This window comes from Phoenix dactylifera, chromosome 14 (assembly GCF_051530095.1).
Source record: "Phoenix dactylifera cultivar Ajwa chromosome 14, Ajwa_hap1_PhDact_Kaust_v1.1, whole genome shotgun sequence".
NCBI lineage: Eukaryota > Viridiplantae > Streptophyta > Magnoliopsida > Arecales > Arecaceae > Phoenix > Phoenix dactylifera.
In genome coordinates, this window is record NC_143203.1 from 6,148,362 (window position 1) to 6,162,735 (window position 14,374).

The 14,374-nt window shown below is 39.8% G+C and overlaps 1 long non-coding RNA gene across 1 annotated transcript in view; it reads right to left on the reverse strand.

The window, feature by feature from the left end:
* Nucleotides 1-14,374, reverse strand: part of LOC149751318 (uncharacterized) — a 50,158-nt gene that overhangs the window by 15,958 nt on the left and 19,826 nt on the right. The gene's annotated exons all lie outside the window — the stretch shown is intronic.

Consider the following 14,374-nt stretch of genomic DNA (forward strand, 5'->3'; position numbering starts at 1 on the left):
AAGAATAAGAAACCAACCGCTAAATATCTTAGAGTATTTGGATGTAGATGTTTCATTTTAAACAATGGCAAGGAGGATCTAAGTAAATTTGATGCCAAGTCAGATGAAGGTATCTTCTTAGGATACTCCACATCTAGCAGGGCATACAGAGTATTCAATAAAAGAACTCTTATAGTCGAAGAGTCAGTTAATATCATATTTGATGAGTCTGATAGTGAGTCTGCTAGGAAAGAAAATATTCTTGATGATGATACAGAAATTATTAACTTTGAAAAGTTGAATATTGATGACGTGCCAATTCAAGATAAGGGAGATGATTGCGTGCCACCACAATCTCAAAACTTGCCAAAGGAATGGAGATATGCATATGGACACCCTAAAGACTTAATCATTGGTGATCCATCTCAAGGGGTAAGAACTCGATCCTCTCTTAGAAATTTAAATGATTATCTTGCTTTTGTTTCACAGTTAGAACCTAAGACTTATGAAGAAGCTGAAAAAGATACCAATTGGATAAATGCTATGCAAGAAGAATTAAATCAATTCAAAAGAAGTAATGTATGGACATTAACTGAAAGACCAAAGCATAACTCTGTAATTGGAACAAAATGGATCTTTAGAAATAAATTAGATGAAAATGGGTTAGTTATAAGAAATAAAGCTAGACTTGTAGCTAAGGGATACAATCAAGAAGAAGGGATAGATTTTGATGAAACATTTGCTCCTGTAGCTAGATTAGAGGCTATTAGATTACTTCTAGCTTTTGCATGTTTCATAGATTTCAAATTGTATCAAATGGATGTAAAAAGTGCATTCTTAAATGGTTTTATAGAGGAAGAAGTATATGTAGAGCAACCTCCTGGTTTTGAGAATCATGAATTGCCAAATCATGTGTTTAGACTACATAAGGCATTATATGGATTGAAGCAAGCACCCAGGGCTTGGTATGATCGATTAAGCAAATTTCTACTAAATAATGACTTTAGTAGAGGAAATGTAGATAAAACACTGTTTCTCAAAAGAAAGGACGAAAATCTACTAGTGGTACAAATATATATAGATGACATAATCTTTGGTGCCACAAATGATACTCTTTGCAAAGAGTTTGCTGATTTAATGCACGGAGAATTCGAAATGAGTTTGATGGGAGAACTAAGTTTCTTTCTAGGATTACAAATCAAACAAACTAAAGAAGGTATCTTCATTCATCAAACTAAGTATACAAAGGAAATACTAAAGAAGTTTGGGAATGAAAATAATAAGGGAGTAGGCACTCCAATGAATCCTACTAGTAAGCTAGACAAAGATGAGAAAGGAAAGAGTATTGATATTAAGCTTTATAGAGGATTAATTGGATCCTTGCTCTACCTTACTGCTATTAGACCAGACATCGTGTTTAGTGTAGAAATATGTGCTAGATACCAATCAGATCCTAGGAGTCACATTTAAGTGCTGTTAAAAGAATCCTTAGGGGCTCGTTTGGTTCGCGGGAAAAGAAGGGGGGAAAGTGTGGTCAACGGGAAAGTAATGAGATGCCTCTTGTTTGGTTGGAGTTTTCAAAGGAGAGAGAAGGGAAAGTTGTATTTCCATGGGAATGTGATTCCCACATTTCATGGGAAAGTTACTTTCCCATGAGGCGGGAATCACTCCATTTTTACTTTTTCCCAAAAAGTCCCTTCAGCATTAAAGAAGCATTAAAGAGGCATTAAAAACCTAATTTTTATTAAGGGCATAATAGGAATTATATATAACTTTCCTAAGAAAGTGGATGGCCAACCAAACATAAGCACCTTGGAAATTTGTCACTTTCCCATGGTCAACCAAACATGCCAAAAGTACTTTCCTAGGCATCCTCTTCCTAAGAATTTGTTTTCCAGGAATCATATTCCTAGGAAGGAAAATGCTTTCCGCGAACCAAACGAGCCCTAGATATTTAAGAGGAACTACAAAAATAGGATTATGGTACTCAAGAGACTCCTGTCTAGATTTGCTTGCATACTCAGATGCTGATTTTGCTGGATGCAAATTAGATAGGAAGAGCACTAGTGGAACATGTCAATTTTTAGGAAACAACTTAGTATCATGGTTTAGCAAAAAGCAGAATTCAGTGGCACTGTCGACAGCTGAAGCTGAATATATAGCTGCTTGCAGTTGTTGTGCTCAAGTACTATGGCTTAAGCAACAACTAGAGGACTATGGAGTTAAGCTAGATAACATTCCTATAAAGTGTGATAATACTAGTGCCATCAATCTTACTAAAAATCCGGTTCAGCATTCTAAAGCCAAACACATTGAAATAAGATATCATTTTATTAGAGATCATGTGCAAAATGAAAACATATGCATTGAGCATGTATGTACTGAGAAACAATTAGCTGACATATTCACAAAACCCTTGAGTGAAGATAGATTCTGCACGCTTAAGAGGGAATTAGGCATATGTGATCCTTTTTATTGAAAAGATATAAAAGGGAGCAAGCAGTCTCATGATACACTCCTCCCATTTCTAAAAACCCATGAAACATGAGTCAAACTTGTCATCTATAGATTCCTTACTCATGTATCATTGTCCCAGAAAGAATTTGTAAGGATTGGAAGCAAGGAAAATTTTTAGAAGGAAAAAGGAAGAGAAAGGAAAAAATTCTGAACTTGGGTCGACCCAACCCAGAATAGGGTCGACCCAACGTTGAGTCGACCCAAGAAAATCCTTGAGTCGACCCAACGTCGGGACCCCACTGTTAAAAGGGAGACCCGTGAGCTATCTAGGGCACTGTTTTCACTTTGTCCTCTTCCGAAAACCCTATTCCCCACTCTCAAATCTCCTCCAATCATCTCCAAACAGTAGATTACTTCAAGATCTTGGAGAAATGGGACCCAAGAGAGCCGTAGCCAAGCGATCCGGGAGAGTCTCACGGATCCAACGTGCGGAAAGGGAAGCTACAGAGCCGTCTACAGTGTCTCCACAAGGTGAGACACGTGTAGAGCCACCTCCTCCTCCCTCCCCTTCAGTACAACTTGCAAAGTTTGCGGGGAGACCGGTTACAACGGGAAGAAGGATCCATTCCGAGTTCTTGGATCAAGAAGGGTTCCGTTTAGGGGAATGGATCCGAAGGCAAGGTTGGGAGTATCTTTGCTCCCTAGATGCGGTGATCTACCCCGGACTAGTTCGGGAGTTCTATGCCTTCCTCAAAACTGGGATGGGAGGGCTCATATCGAAAGTTCGAGGAGTTAGGGTTCGAGTTTCCGAAGAGAGTTTGAGTGAGTTGCTTCATCTCCCCTGCGAAGGAGCAACTCTAGAAAAGCCAGAAAACAAGTTGAGAGCCCTGCAATTAATTCTTGAGAATGAAGACTTCGACTACTCGGAGCAAGTTATAGCGAGCTCTCTTTCTGCAGAGATGAGGTTGTTGCACAACTTCATTGGTCGGATTCTTTTTCCGAAGAGCGGGAGATTTGATCTCATTTCAGAGCGAGATCTAGTTGTGATGGAGCATATTATTCAGGGTATTCCCCTGAATCTTCCGGCCATGATACTGAGGCAGATGAGGAAGGTGATCTGCAACTCCAGAGTCTTCCTGCCTTATGGTATGATACTCACCTTGATCTTCCGACAGCACGATATATCTGTAGAGGGAGAGATCTCCAGGCATCTACTCCATACTGACACATACACTGCACGATCCCTTATTCGCATGGGTTATGAGAAGGTGAACGGGCAGTGGGTACGTACTGGAGCAGGGATTCAGGGTGATGCACCAGAGGGTGATGCACCAAATTTTGGAGACCCTATCCCTGAGGATGTAGAGCATGCGGATCATCCTACTGCACCTTCAGAGGCTGGACCTTCGTCATCTGTTCCTGCGGGAGACACAGATGAGTTCTGGAGTAGGATGACTGAGCTTATGTCAGCTCAGGCGAGGACTATCACTGATGGGCTGACGAGCAGACTAGATATCATGACTGCTGAGATCAGTGATCTTAGAGAGCAGATAGGAGCTCTACGGAGAGAGAGAGAGGTTCATGGACCATCTGTGCCACAGGCAGCTGAGTCAGAGATTTTGGTACAGAGTCATCCAGCTCACCAAGCTCCACGCCAGACTCAGTCTCATCAGGCTCGACCTCCCCTCGCCACTTATACTAGGAGGATGAGGACTAGATCACAGCCATTAGATACTCTCTAGGCTGATATTAGCATTTCTGTTTAGAGCCTAAGATATGTATCTAGTTCTCATATGTATTTTGTGTTGATCATGTATTTTGAACTTTGATTGAGGAACATTGTATTTGTTTTTGTTTTGGCATTATTGAACTAAAATATTCCTTTTTGATCAATGAAGTTTAAATGTTTGTTAATTATTGTGTCTATGCACCTATTTGATGATAACAAAAAGGGGGAGAAGTAAGGAAAGAGAAATGAGTTGAGCAAGAAAAGAGAAATAAGTTGTCAAACAAGTTGAAAATTACAATAGGAAAGCATATACATTTAAGGGGGAGCAGTTTGTAACAATAAAAATGATCAAATCTAAAATTTCTATTGAATTTCAGAATTTGGCACATAGAATTTCAGAATTTGGCACATACCTTTCACACCTCGATACATAATCTGAAACTCATGCTTTATCTCAAATTTTTGAAGTTTCATCTTTAATGAAATATAAAAGAAAGGGGGAGCAATTCAAAAAGTCAAATTGGAAACATTGGATGAAATAGGGGGAGACTTCACTCTCATATTTGAAAAGCTAAAATTCAGCAAATTGAGCCATTTTAAAACTGATTTTAAGATAAGTATCAATAGGCTCATACTCTATATTTTGTAATCATCAAAAAGGGGGAGATTGAGGATGATAGTGGTATTTTGATGATTAACAAGCAATAATCAAGAGTATGTTACAAGTTAATTCGATACTTCATTTATAAGTCTGTTACTCTCAGTATATTCGTATAATTATATAAAAATGTATTTTATTGTTTATATGGATGAATCTAACCTTGAGTTGCAGCAAAGTGTGGTTTGAGTCGACCCCAAGGTTGATTGGGTCGACCCCGGCACATCAAGAAAGCATCTGGCACACTTCTGCAAAAAATGGCACGGATGAACAGTAGTTGGGTCGACCCAAGGAAAGCATGAGTCGACCCAAACCTCAAGCCTCTCAAAACCTCAAGAAAACAGTTCTCTGGAAACACTGAGAGGGTCGACCCAAGAGGAAGTTGAGTCGACCCAAGCTTGAGTCGACCCAAACACTGAGAGGGTCGACCCAAAGGCAGTGACAGAATACATTGACAGAATAGGTTCTCTGGAAATCCTGAGAGGGTCGACCCAAGTGGAAGTTGAGTCGACCCAACTGAACCTTGAGTCGACCCAAAGAAATGTTGAGTTGACCCAAGTGAAGGAAGGCTGAATTGCAAGTTTCTGTGGTTCTGAGAGGGTCGACCCAAGGAAAGGCTGAGTCGACCCAAGTGAAAGTTGGGTCGACCCAAGGAAAGGTTGAGTCGACCCAAGCACGGGCAGAAGCATAACGGCTAGTTCTACAGAAGTACTTTTTGTCCTTCCAACAGTGAGTAACGGCTAGTTTTTGAATTCTAACCATTGGGGCTTGTCCAATGGATGAAAGAAACTATTTAAAGTGGCACTATTCATCAGAGAGATAATACTTTTACAAAATATCAAAGAGTACACAAGAAAGACAAAGTGCCCTAATCTTCTTCATCCAAGTGCTTCATTCAAGAGTCAAAAGAAAGTGGTTGAGCAGATTCTAAAAGTCATTAAGAGCTCCATCCACCCTTAAAGAGTGAAGCATCCTTGACAAAGAAGAGAGAAGTCACATCAAGCGGTAACTATTCTCTAAACTCTTCTTTGTAGATTATATTGTTATATTTGCTCATCTAGGAGCTTAAATCTTCTTACTTCGTTTATTAAACTCCTTGTAAAGGTTAGTTGGTAAGCCCGCAAAACCAACGGTATAGGTTGATTGGTGAACCCGTAAAACCAATTGTAAAGGTTCGTTGGTGAGCCCAGAAAACCAACATAGGTTCGTTGGTGAGCCCGGAAAACCAACATAGGTTCGTTGGTGAGCCCGGAAAACCAACATAGTTTCGTTGGTGAGCCCGTAAAACCAACATAGGTTTTTGGTGAACCCGGAAAACTAAAGTGTAAAGGTTTTTGGATTGTGAGCCCGGAAAACAATCCAACTATAATCCGCGGGATTATAGTGAATTCCCAAGGGGTCGCTTGGGGAGTGGACTTAGGTGCTTAGGAGAGCACCGAACCACTATACTTCTTGTTGTTTGTATTGTGCTTTGTTTAATTCCACTAACTCATCAATTGACATAAGTAAGATAGTTAAAATTAAGAGAAACCAATTCACCCCCCCCCCCTCTTGGCTTGTCACCTTGGGCAACAGTGATCTAGCCTTTGTTCATGGATATGGAAGGAATCGGCAGAACAGGGGATACGGTCATGTGAACTTGGGATGGCCACGTACTGTTTGATCTAATTTGGGGAGTTTGGGCACGTGAGAAGACCTATTTTTGATGGGTGAATGTGTGAAGAAATTGGATGTGAATGGCTAAGATGTGGTGCCGATGAGTTGGGATGAATGGCTGAATCTGAGAAGATCTAATTCGCGGGGTGCATGCAATTTGGATTCAGGAATTATCCCAAATGAGTTCGATTCGACCTGCATAGATTAAATTCGACCAATAAAATCAGTCAAACTCGAATTATTTCTAATAATTTATTAAAATGCAATAATGAATTTTCTTATGTTTAAATTTAAAATATATGCGTAAAAATAATGATAAGTGCTATGAGTAAGATATTAATTTATGCATTATTTAGCACTTATCACACCCCCAAACCTATATTTTGCTAGTCCTCGAGCAAAATAATAAAACTAACTCACTTTCGCAGGAATCACGATTGCATTTACCGTATGCAATAATGCTTTAAACCCCTAGGTGGCTCTAGTGGACGAGTTTTGTCTCGTGAGAGTTTCTGACTCAGATACCCACAAACTGCTGTCTAAAGAATTTATTTTATAAAATCTAATTTCAAATGCATAAGTGTCAATAATTTCAAAAACACACAAAATTTTAATTACTAAGTCAGCCCAAATCCTAGGTCAGTATGCAATTTAAGTTGAAGTCATTAAGTTTCTGTTAGAGAGTTGTAAGACTTATTTATACTTGGATGCTCATGATATCTGGACCTTACACAAGCTAAGGCTTTAGATTTTCCAAAATACTACTAAAGCTAGTAGTTTCCAAGAATTGGTCCGATAAGACCTAATCACTGATTCAAAATCATCCTATCTTGCAGGATTCCAAGAGTTGTGGATGTTTACTTTAATACCTCATGGGCTTTATCTATAATATTCCAGTTTACTCGAATTTTTACAACGACGGCTTTCACTCTGTCGTCTTTTTTCAAGATCACTATTATTATTATTATTATTATTATTATTATTATTATTATTATTGTATTTATAAATAAATTATGCACTTTTACTCTTGTAACGATTCCTTCGTGTAGCGAGCATTCAGTCAACAACTCCCACAGCAGATGGCATAAGGTGTTGGGCATTAAGACTCCCCTACGGACCTATGCTCGGGTTCCTCATACAAGCCCGCTGACCTTTGACAATAGGTAGCCCTTTTCGATGTACCTGACTAAATTCATTTTTTTTAATGAGATCATGGTGAATTAGATAATTCATCAGGACTCAAGGTTGCTACCAGACTTAACAACATAATGTTGAACCTAACCCTTAGAAGTGCAGGCCATGTGTGTTGTGAAATTCCAAAGTAAAAATTATTTTACAAGTCACTAAAAGAACTTTTAATGAAAAGAACTCAAATTGTCTTACTCCTGACTAATCATTGGGCTTTTAAATTTTATATACTTTGTGTATTTATCATTTCAGCACTAAAGCATAGAAATTAGGTTTTTTTTTTGAGATACTTATTTAAAAATATGAAAAATTTATTCAGAAATTCGAATCCTATACCCCCCAACCTAGATCAGACATTGTCCTCAATATTTTTTTTAATATTATATTTTTTTTATTTATTATTATTTTTTTATTATTTTTATTTTGGATGAAAATATGATGCATATGGAGGATAGAAGCATTTTACTGTAGTTGCATCAGTAATATGAGGGATCCTGGTAAACATTGAAAAATGCAAAAACGAACTACGAAAATTGGGTTGCCTCCCAACAAGCGTTAAGTTTAACGTCTTCAGCCAGACGCAGCGCATCCTTATCAAAGCATACCGGGTTCATGCCGAGTTCTCCAAGGAAGAAAATTTATGAAAAACTGATTATCGGGCAAGAAGTTGACTGCTTCTATGGCCTTGTCTATATCAAAATCAAAATGGGCCAAGCATATTTTCAGAGGGTCATCTGCCAAAATATAGAGAAGTGTTTCTCCTATAAGATCATCCATTTTGTCTATTAGGAAGCACTCAACTTTCCTCGCGGGTTGGTCGGCCGTATTGAACACATTTAATTTTACCTTCATGTTCCCAAATGATATGTTCATTACCCCCGTTCTACAATTGATGCATGCATTGACTGTTGCTAAAAAGGGGCGTCCAAGGATTATGGAGATTTGTTCTTAGGATTAGGCTCATGTTCCATATCAAGGACGATAAAATCTACTGAAAAATAGAATTTGTCTACCTTGACAAGAACATCTTCAATTATCCCATGTGGTATTTTTATAGATCGATCAACCAATTGAAGGGATACCGAGGTTGGTTTTAACTCACCTAATTCATGTTTCTCATAAACTGAGTAAGGTAAAAGGTTGACACTTGCCCCTAGATCTAAGAGTGCTCGATCAAAGAAATTATTTCCTAAGACAGATGAGATGGTGGGAGCACCAGGATCTTTAAATTTCGGTGCGGTGTTGTGTTGGAGAATAGAACTCACTTGCTCAGTTAGGAAGACCTTTTTAGGCACATGTGTCCTAGATTTTTACTTTTCGGTACAAAGGTCTTTGAGAAATTTGGCATAGGAGGGAACTTGTCTAGTAGCATCAAGGAGTGGGAGGTTGATTTTAACTTATTTGAAAACCTCCATCATCTCCTCTAGTGAAGTTCCTTTCTAGCCAAAGGGAGTGGGTGCATTAAGTGCTTCAGAAAATGGAACTTTTGGAATGTGAGTTTTGGCAGAAGGTGGACTAACTGAGGAAGAAGAAGGTTTTGGATTTTCATGTGATACATTTCTCTCCTCCTCTTTACCTTCCTTATTGTTACCCTCCCCAATCTTATTGTCTACTACACGTCCACTCCTTAGGATAGTCAAAGCATTGGCTTGTTCACGATGAATTGTATTTAGTTGATTTTCTTGAGCCATGTATTGTCCCCTAGGATTACTCACTGGTTGGCTTGGAAGCTTTCCTTCCTCTCGCTTGTTCAATGCATTAGCTAGTTGCCCCATTTGGGATTCTAGCTTGGCGATAGATTGCGTGTGAGAGTGCACCAATTGTGTAATGGTTTCTGTGGAGTGATTGGTTATACCCCTATTTGATTTTGATGAGCTCAAAACATTGGAGTATATTTCATGTTGTACTAATGAATTCAATCTAGTGTTTCAGGCAAATATATGTGAATTTATCTTTAAGAGCATCGAGCTTTTGTTCAAAGTCATTTGGCTAAGTGTTGAACACAATTAAGCCAAAGTCTGAAGCTCGAGTCGACTCTGAAAGATTGCGAGTCGACTCTAAGTGTTTCAGAGGTTCTGGCACAAGCTCGAGTCGACTCCGGTACACTACGAGTCGACTCCGACTGAGAACAGACAGAAGGACAGAAAGATGAATTTCAGACCCTGTCACCGAGTCGACTCCGACGATTTCGAGCCGACTCCGATGCTTGCCGAGTCGACTCCCGACGGTTCCGAGTCGACTCCAAGGAGTAACAAACAGAAAGACAGAGAAGTATTTTCTAGACCCTGTTACCGAGTCGACTCTAGAAGGATTCAAGTCAACTCCAACATTTGGCGAGTCAACTCCTAAACATGCAAGAGTCGACTCTCAGAGGAAAGCAGACTGAAAGGCAGAAAACCAAACAAAGTGACTCTGTGAATGAGTCGACTCTGAGAATACGGAAGTCGACCCTGAGAATACGGGAGTCGACCCCAAGTCAGCCGAGTCGACCCCAACAAAGTGCGAGTCGACTCCGAAGCAGTTCAACTCGAAAGACAGAGGATCAGTTTTCGGGCTCTGAGAGCTGAGTCGACTCCAAGATAATCCAAGTCTACTCCGAGGCAGTTCAACTCGAAAGACAGAGGATCAGTTTTCGAGCTCTAAGAGCCGAGTTGACTCGGATCAACGACTCGAGAAAGAAATGCAGAAAAATAGATCTCTAGAATTCTGAGAACGAGTCGTCTCCAAAATGCCAAGTCATCTCCAGATCTTGGCGAGTCGACTCCAGGTTAGGACCGAGTCGACTCCAGGATGGGACAGCACTTTAATTCAAATCATGAACAGTGGGCGCGTCGTCTCCAGTAAAGCATCAGTCGACTCCAGCAACAGCCGAGTCGACTCTAGATCAAGCAAGTCGACTCCAACCCCAACGGATACATTGTCAGGAGGTGCAGACTGTGCAGAACGACCACAAATCTGTGTCTAACGGCTATTTTTCAATGGGGACTGCTTAAATAGCCAGAGTGAACAGTAGTAGACATTAAGAGTGTTACTCCATCTGTGCATTAAGTGTTTTCCAACTACCAAGAGAGAAAAGACAAGCAAAAGAAGGAAGAAACGCAGTCAATACATTCCTAGAAGTCTTTCCTTCGCATTCAAGGCTCTTCCTCTGACATTAGATCTTCAGTGCACTCAAAGAGGAGACTCAGAGTTCGAGAAGCCCTTTCTTCCTCTTCCAAAATCTGTTTGAGGGCTTCTAACTTTACTCTATTCATATTGATTCATATTTGCTTGTTAAGAAGCTTTCCTTGTATCTTTTCCTAAACTATTTTCTTACTTGATTCAATCAGGGAATTGAATCAAGGGTTATAAGGTTTGTTGGTGAGCCGAAGTTAAAACCAACGGTGTAAGGGTTCGATTGTGATCCCGAAAAAATAATCGGATGGTTCTAGTCGGTGAGCCTGTGAAAACTGACCGAGTTCGTTGTAATCTCGCGAAAACAATAAGTTGGGTTGTGAACTTGTAAAACAACCGGCTGTAATCCAAGGGATTATAGTGAACTCCCAAGTGAAGCTTAGAGAGTGGACGTAGGAGCAAGGGTTAGCTCCAAACCACTATAAACTGGTTTGTGTTTGTATTGGCTGCTGTCCTCTCTCTCTCTTCATTCACTTCATCTAGTAACTTAATTAATTTGCTTGCAATATATTTAGTTAATTACTAATCATAGTTTTTAATTGGTCGAGAATTAATCTAAACCCAATTCACCCCCCCCTCTTGGGTTGTCTTCTTGGGCAACAAGTGGTATCAGAGCCGGAGCACTTATATTAAAAGAGTAAAAGATCAAAATGACAACCCCTTTTGGATCTTCTCTTAGTGAGGGGCAATCCACCAATAGGCCTCCATTCTTCAACGGAACTAACTACACCTATTGGAAGGCTAGGATGAGGATATTTATCCAATCCCAAGACTATGATGTTTGGAGCATCATAGTTAATGGACCATACATTCCTTCTATTTATGTAGATAACATTACTATATCTAAGCTTGAAAAAGATTGGGATGACAATGATAGAAGGAAAGCATAACTAAATGCCAAAGTAATGAATGTACTTTATTGTGCCTTAGACCATAATGAATTCAATAGAATCTCTACTTGCAATTCTGCAAAAGAGATATGGGACAGACTTGAAGTGACCTACGAGGGCACGAATCAAGTCAAGGAATCCAAAATAAACATGCTAGTTCATAAGTATGAACTATTTAAAATGAAATCTAATGAAACTATCACTTGCATGTTTACTAGATTTATTGATATTGTCTCAATGGCCTAAAAAGCCTTGGCAAAAGTTATACTAACAGTGACCTTGTCAGGAAAGTTCTTCGATCTTTACCAAGGTCATGGGAAGCCAAAGTAACGGCGATCCAAGAAGGCAAAGACTTGAACAAGCTGGCACTCGAGGAGCTCCTTGGATTTTTGATGACACATGAGCTCACAATGAAGCAACACAGTGAAGAAGAGTCCTCCCACAAGAAAAAGGTAATTGTCCTTAAGTCTACTTCTTCTAACAAGGATTCCTCTTGCAGTAGCAGCAGCGAAGAAGAAGACAATGAGGAAGATGATGTTAGATGTATGCCCTAGAAGCCAATCTGGCTGACACATTGTTAATTCTAGGGACATAATTTTGTACTTGACTATTTATTATTGAATAAATAAAAGGCATCTTTTTCATTCATTCATATTGTGTCTATGAATCGTTCAAGAATTAATAAGATGATGATGCATATTCTTAAGAGTTAAGAGTTTGAGCCATGCATCATTGGTGATTAATTTCTGAATGATGGACTTGGATGTCTATCCACTCGTCAGTGACTTGCTTGATGTTGCAGTAGTGTGACTGGTCCTTTGACCTGCAGTGCTTTGGCTACTCACAGTGAGGTTATTGTAGTTTGACTGCATGTATACATGGTCTCTAGACATACGGGTCCATGCAGTGTAGATTGGCTGCAATAGGTTCACTGTAGGAGTAGAGTATGCACCTATATGGAATCTATCGACCTTGGTAGATAAGGAGAGATCCTATGTGATTTATAAGACTGAGTTCGTAAGACCTCGGCCGGGGCAGTATGCATAGTGGAGAAAGAGTTTTCCACTCTCGAACTTAAGTCGAATAAATCTTGACATATGACAGACCATGGGGTTTGACGAGTTGTCCATGACCTCCGTCCCGTAGGGATCTACGGTAGAAGGACTGTATCATACGATAACTGCACCTAGAGGTTCATTATTCCATTCTGCTGGATAGCCACTACATGCTGCTAGGTGTCACTGGTGGATGGTGAGACTCACAAAGAATATCTCGATGATCGATAAACCCTAATGAGTTGAGTTGGAATAGTTCCAACCCATTGAAAGAAGTTTTCAATAATATTGTGATAGAGATCCTATGGGGCCAGTCAGAATAGTTCTCACTACCTGTCAGAATAGAACCTATGGGGCCACACACACTAGAAGTATTGACCGATCCGATGGTTGAAATGTGATTATGAATCACGAGTAATCAATTTGATTGATGATCAGTTGAAGAAGGAACAATGGAAATTAATTAATTGGACTTAAACACGAATCCTATTTGGAGTAGAATTTCGAAAGTCCTAATTGGATTAGAACTAGAAATCCTACTTGGAGTAGAACTGGAAGTCCTACTTAGAATAGGATTCCAACAATCCTAATTAGATTAGGATTTTGAATTCAATTTGGATTCCTACTTAGAATAGGATTCCTAGAAGTCCTAATTGGATTAGGACTTTGGATTCAAATTAGAGTCCTAATTGGATTAGGATTAAAATTAAATAAGTCCTAATTGGAATAGGATTTCTTAAGTCCCAATTAATTATTAATCTAATGACTCCTAATTAGATTAGGATTGAAGGGTTCAATTGAGTCATGATTCATTGAGTTCTAATTGGATTAGGATATTGCATGGATCAAACCCAAAATTGGTTCACCCTTGGACTAAGCCTAATTAGATTAGGGCTTAGCCACATTAGGGCATCCCAATTCTTACTTTATGAGGATTAGGTTAACCATGAAGGAGGGGCACACGCCCCTCCTCCTTTTCCTTGCTTGGTGCGGCAAACAAGAGGAGCCGGCGCCCCTCTTGGAAGGTTATCAAGGAGCTCCTAAAAGTTAGGAGCTCCACTTGCTTATAAAGGGCTATGGGAGGCACCTAGGGCATTTTATTAGAAGCCCTCTTCCCTTTGTGCCGTGGCCTCCCTCTCCCCTTTCCTTGGTTCAGCCGCAAGCAAGAAGAGGAGAAGAAAGAAGCTTGGCGGCCTCCTCCCTCCTCCTTTGCTTCATCCAACGCAAGGGAAAGGAAAGGGTTTCAAAGGTGCTTTGTTTCTTCTTCAATCTTCATCCTTCTTCTTCCTCCTCCCAAGCACAATCAAGGGTTGATCAAAAGAGAGGAGATAAGCCACCTAAAGTAGTCTCTGCAAGAGAGCTAGCACCCCAGGAGACAAGGAAGCTTTGATCGGATCTCTGCTTCGTGTGGATACCCGTAGAGGCCGGACACTTGAACGGCTTCAAGTGAACCTTCATCCTAAACCACGAACTTCAGTTTGCGGTGATCATCTACCCGCACAAGGTGAAGATCTGATCTTCCTAATGTAGTTAAAAGTTTTTAATTCTAATCTATCTACGAACGGTTTTTGAACAACGTTCATGGGAT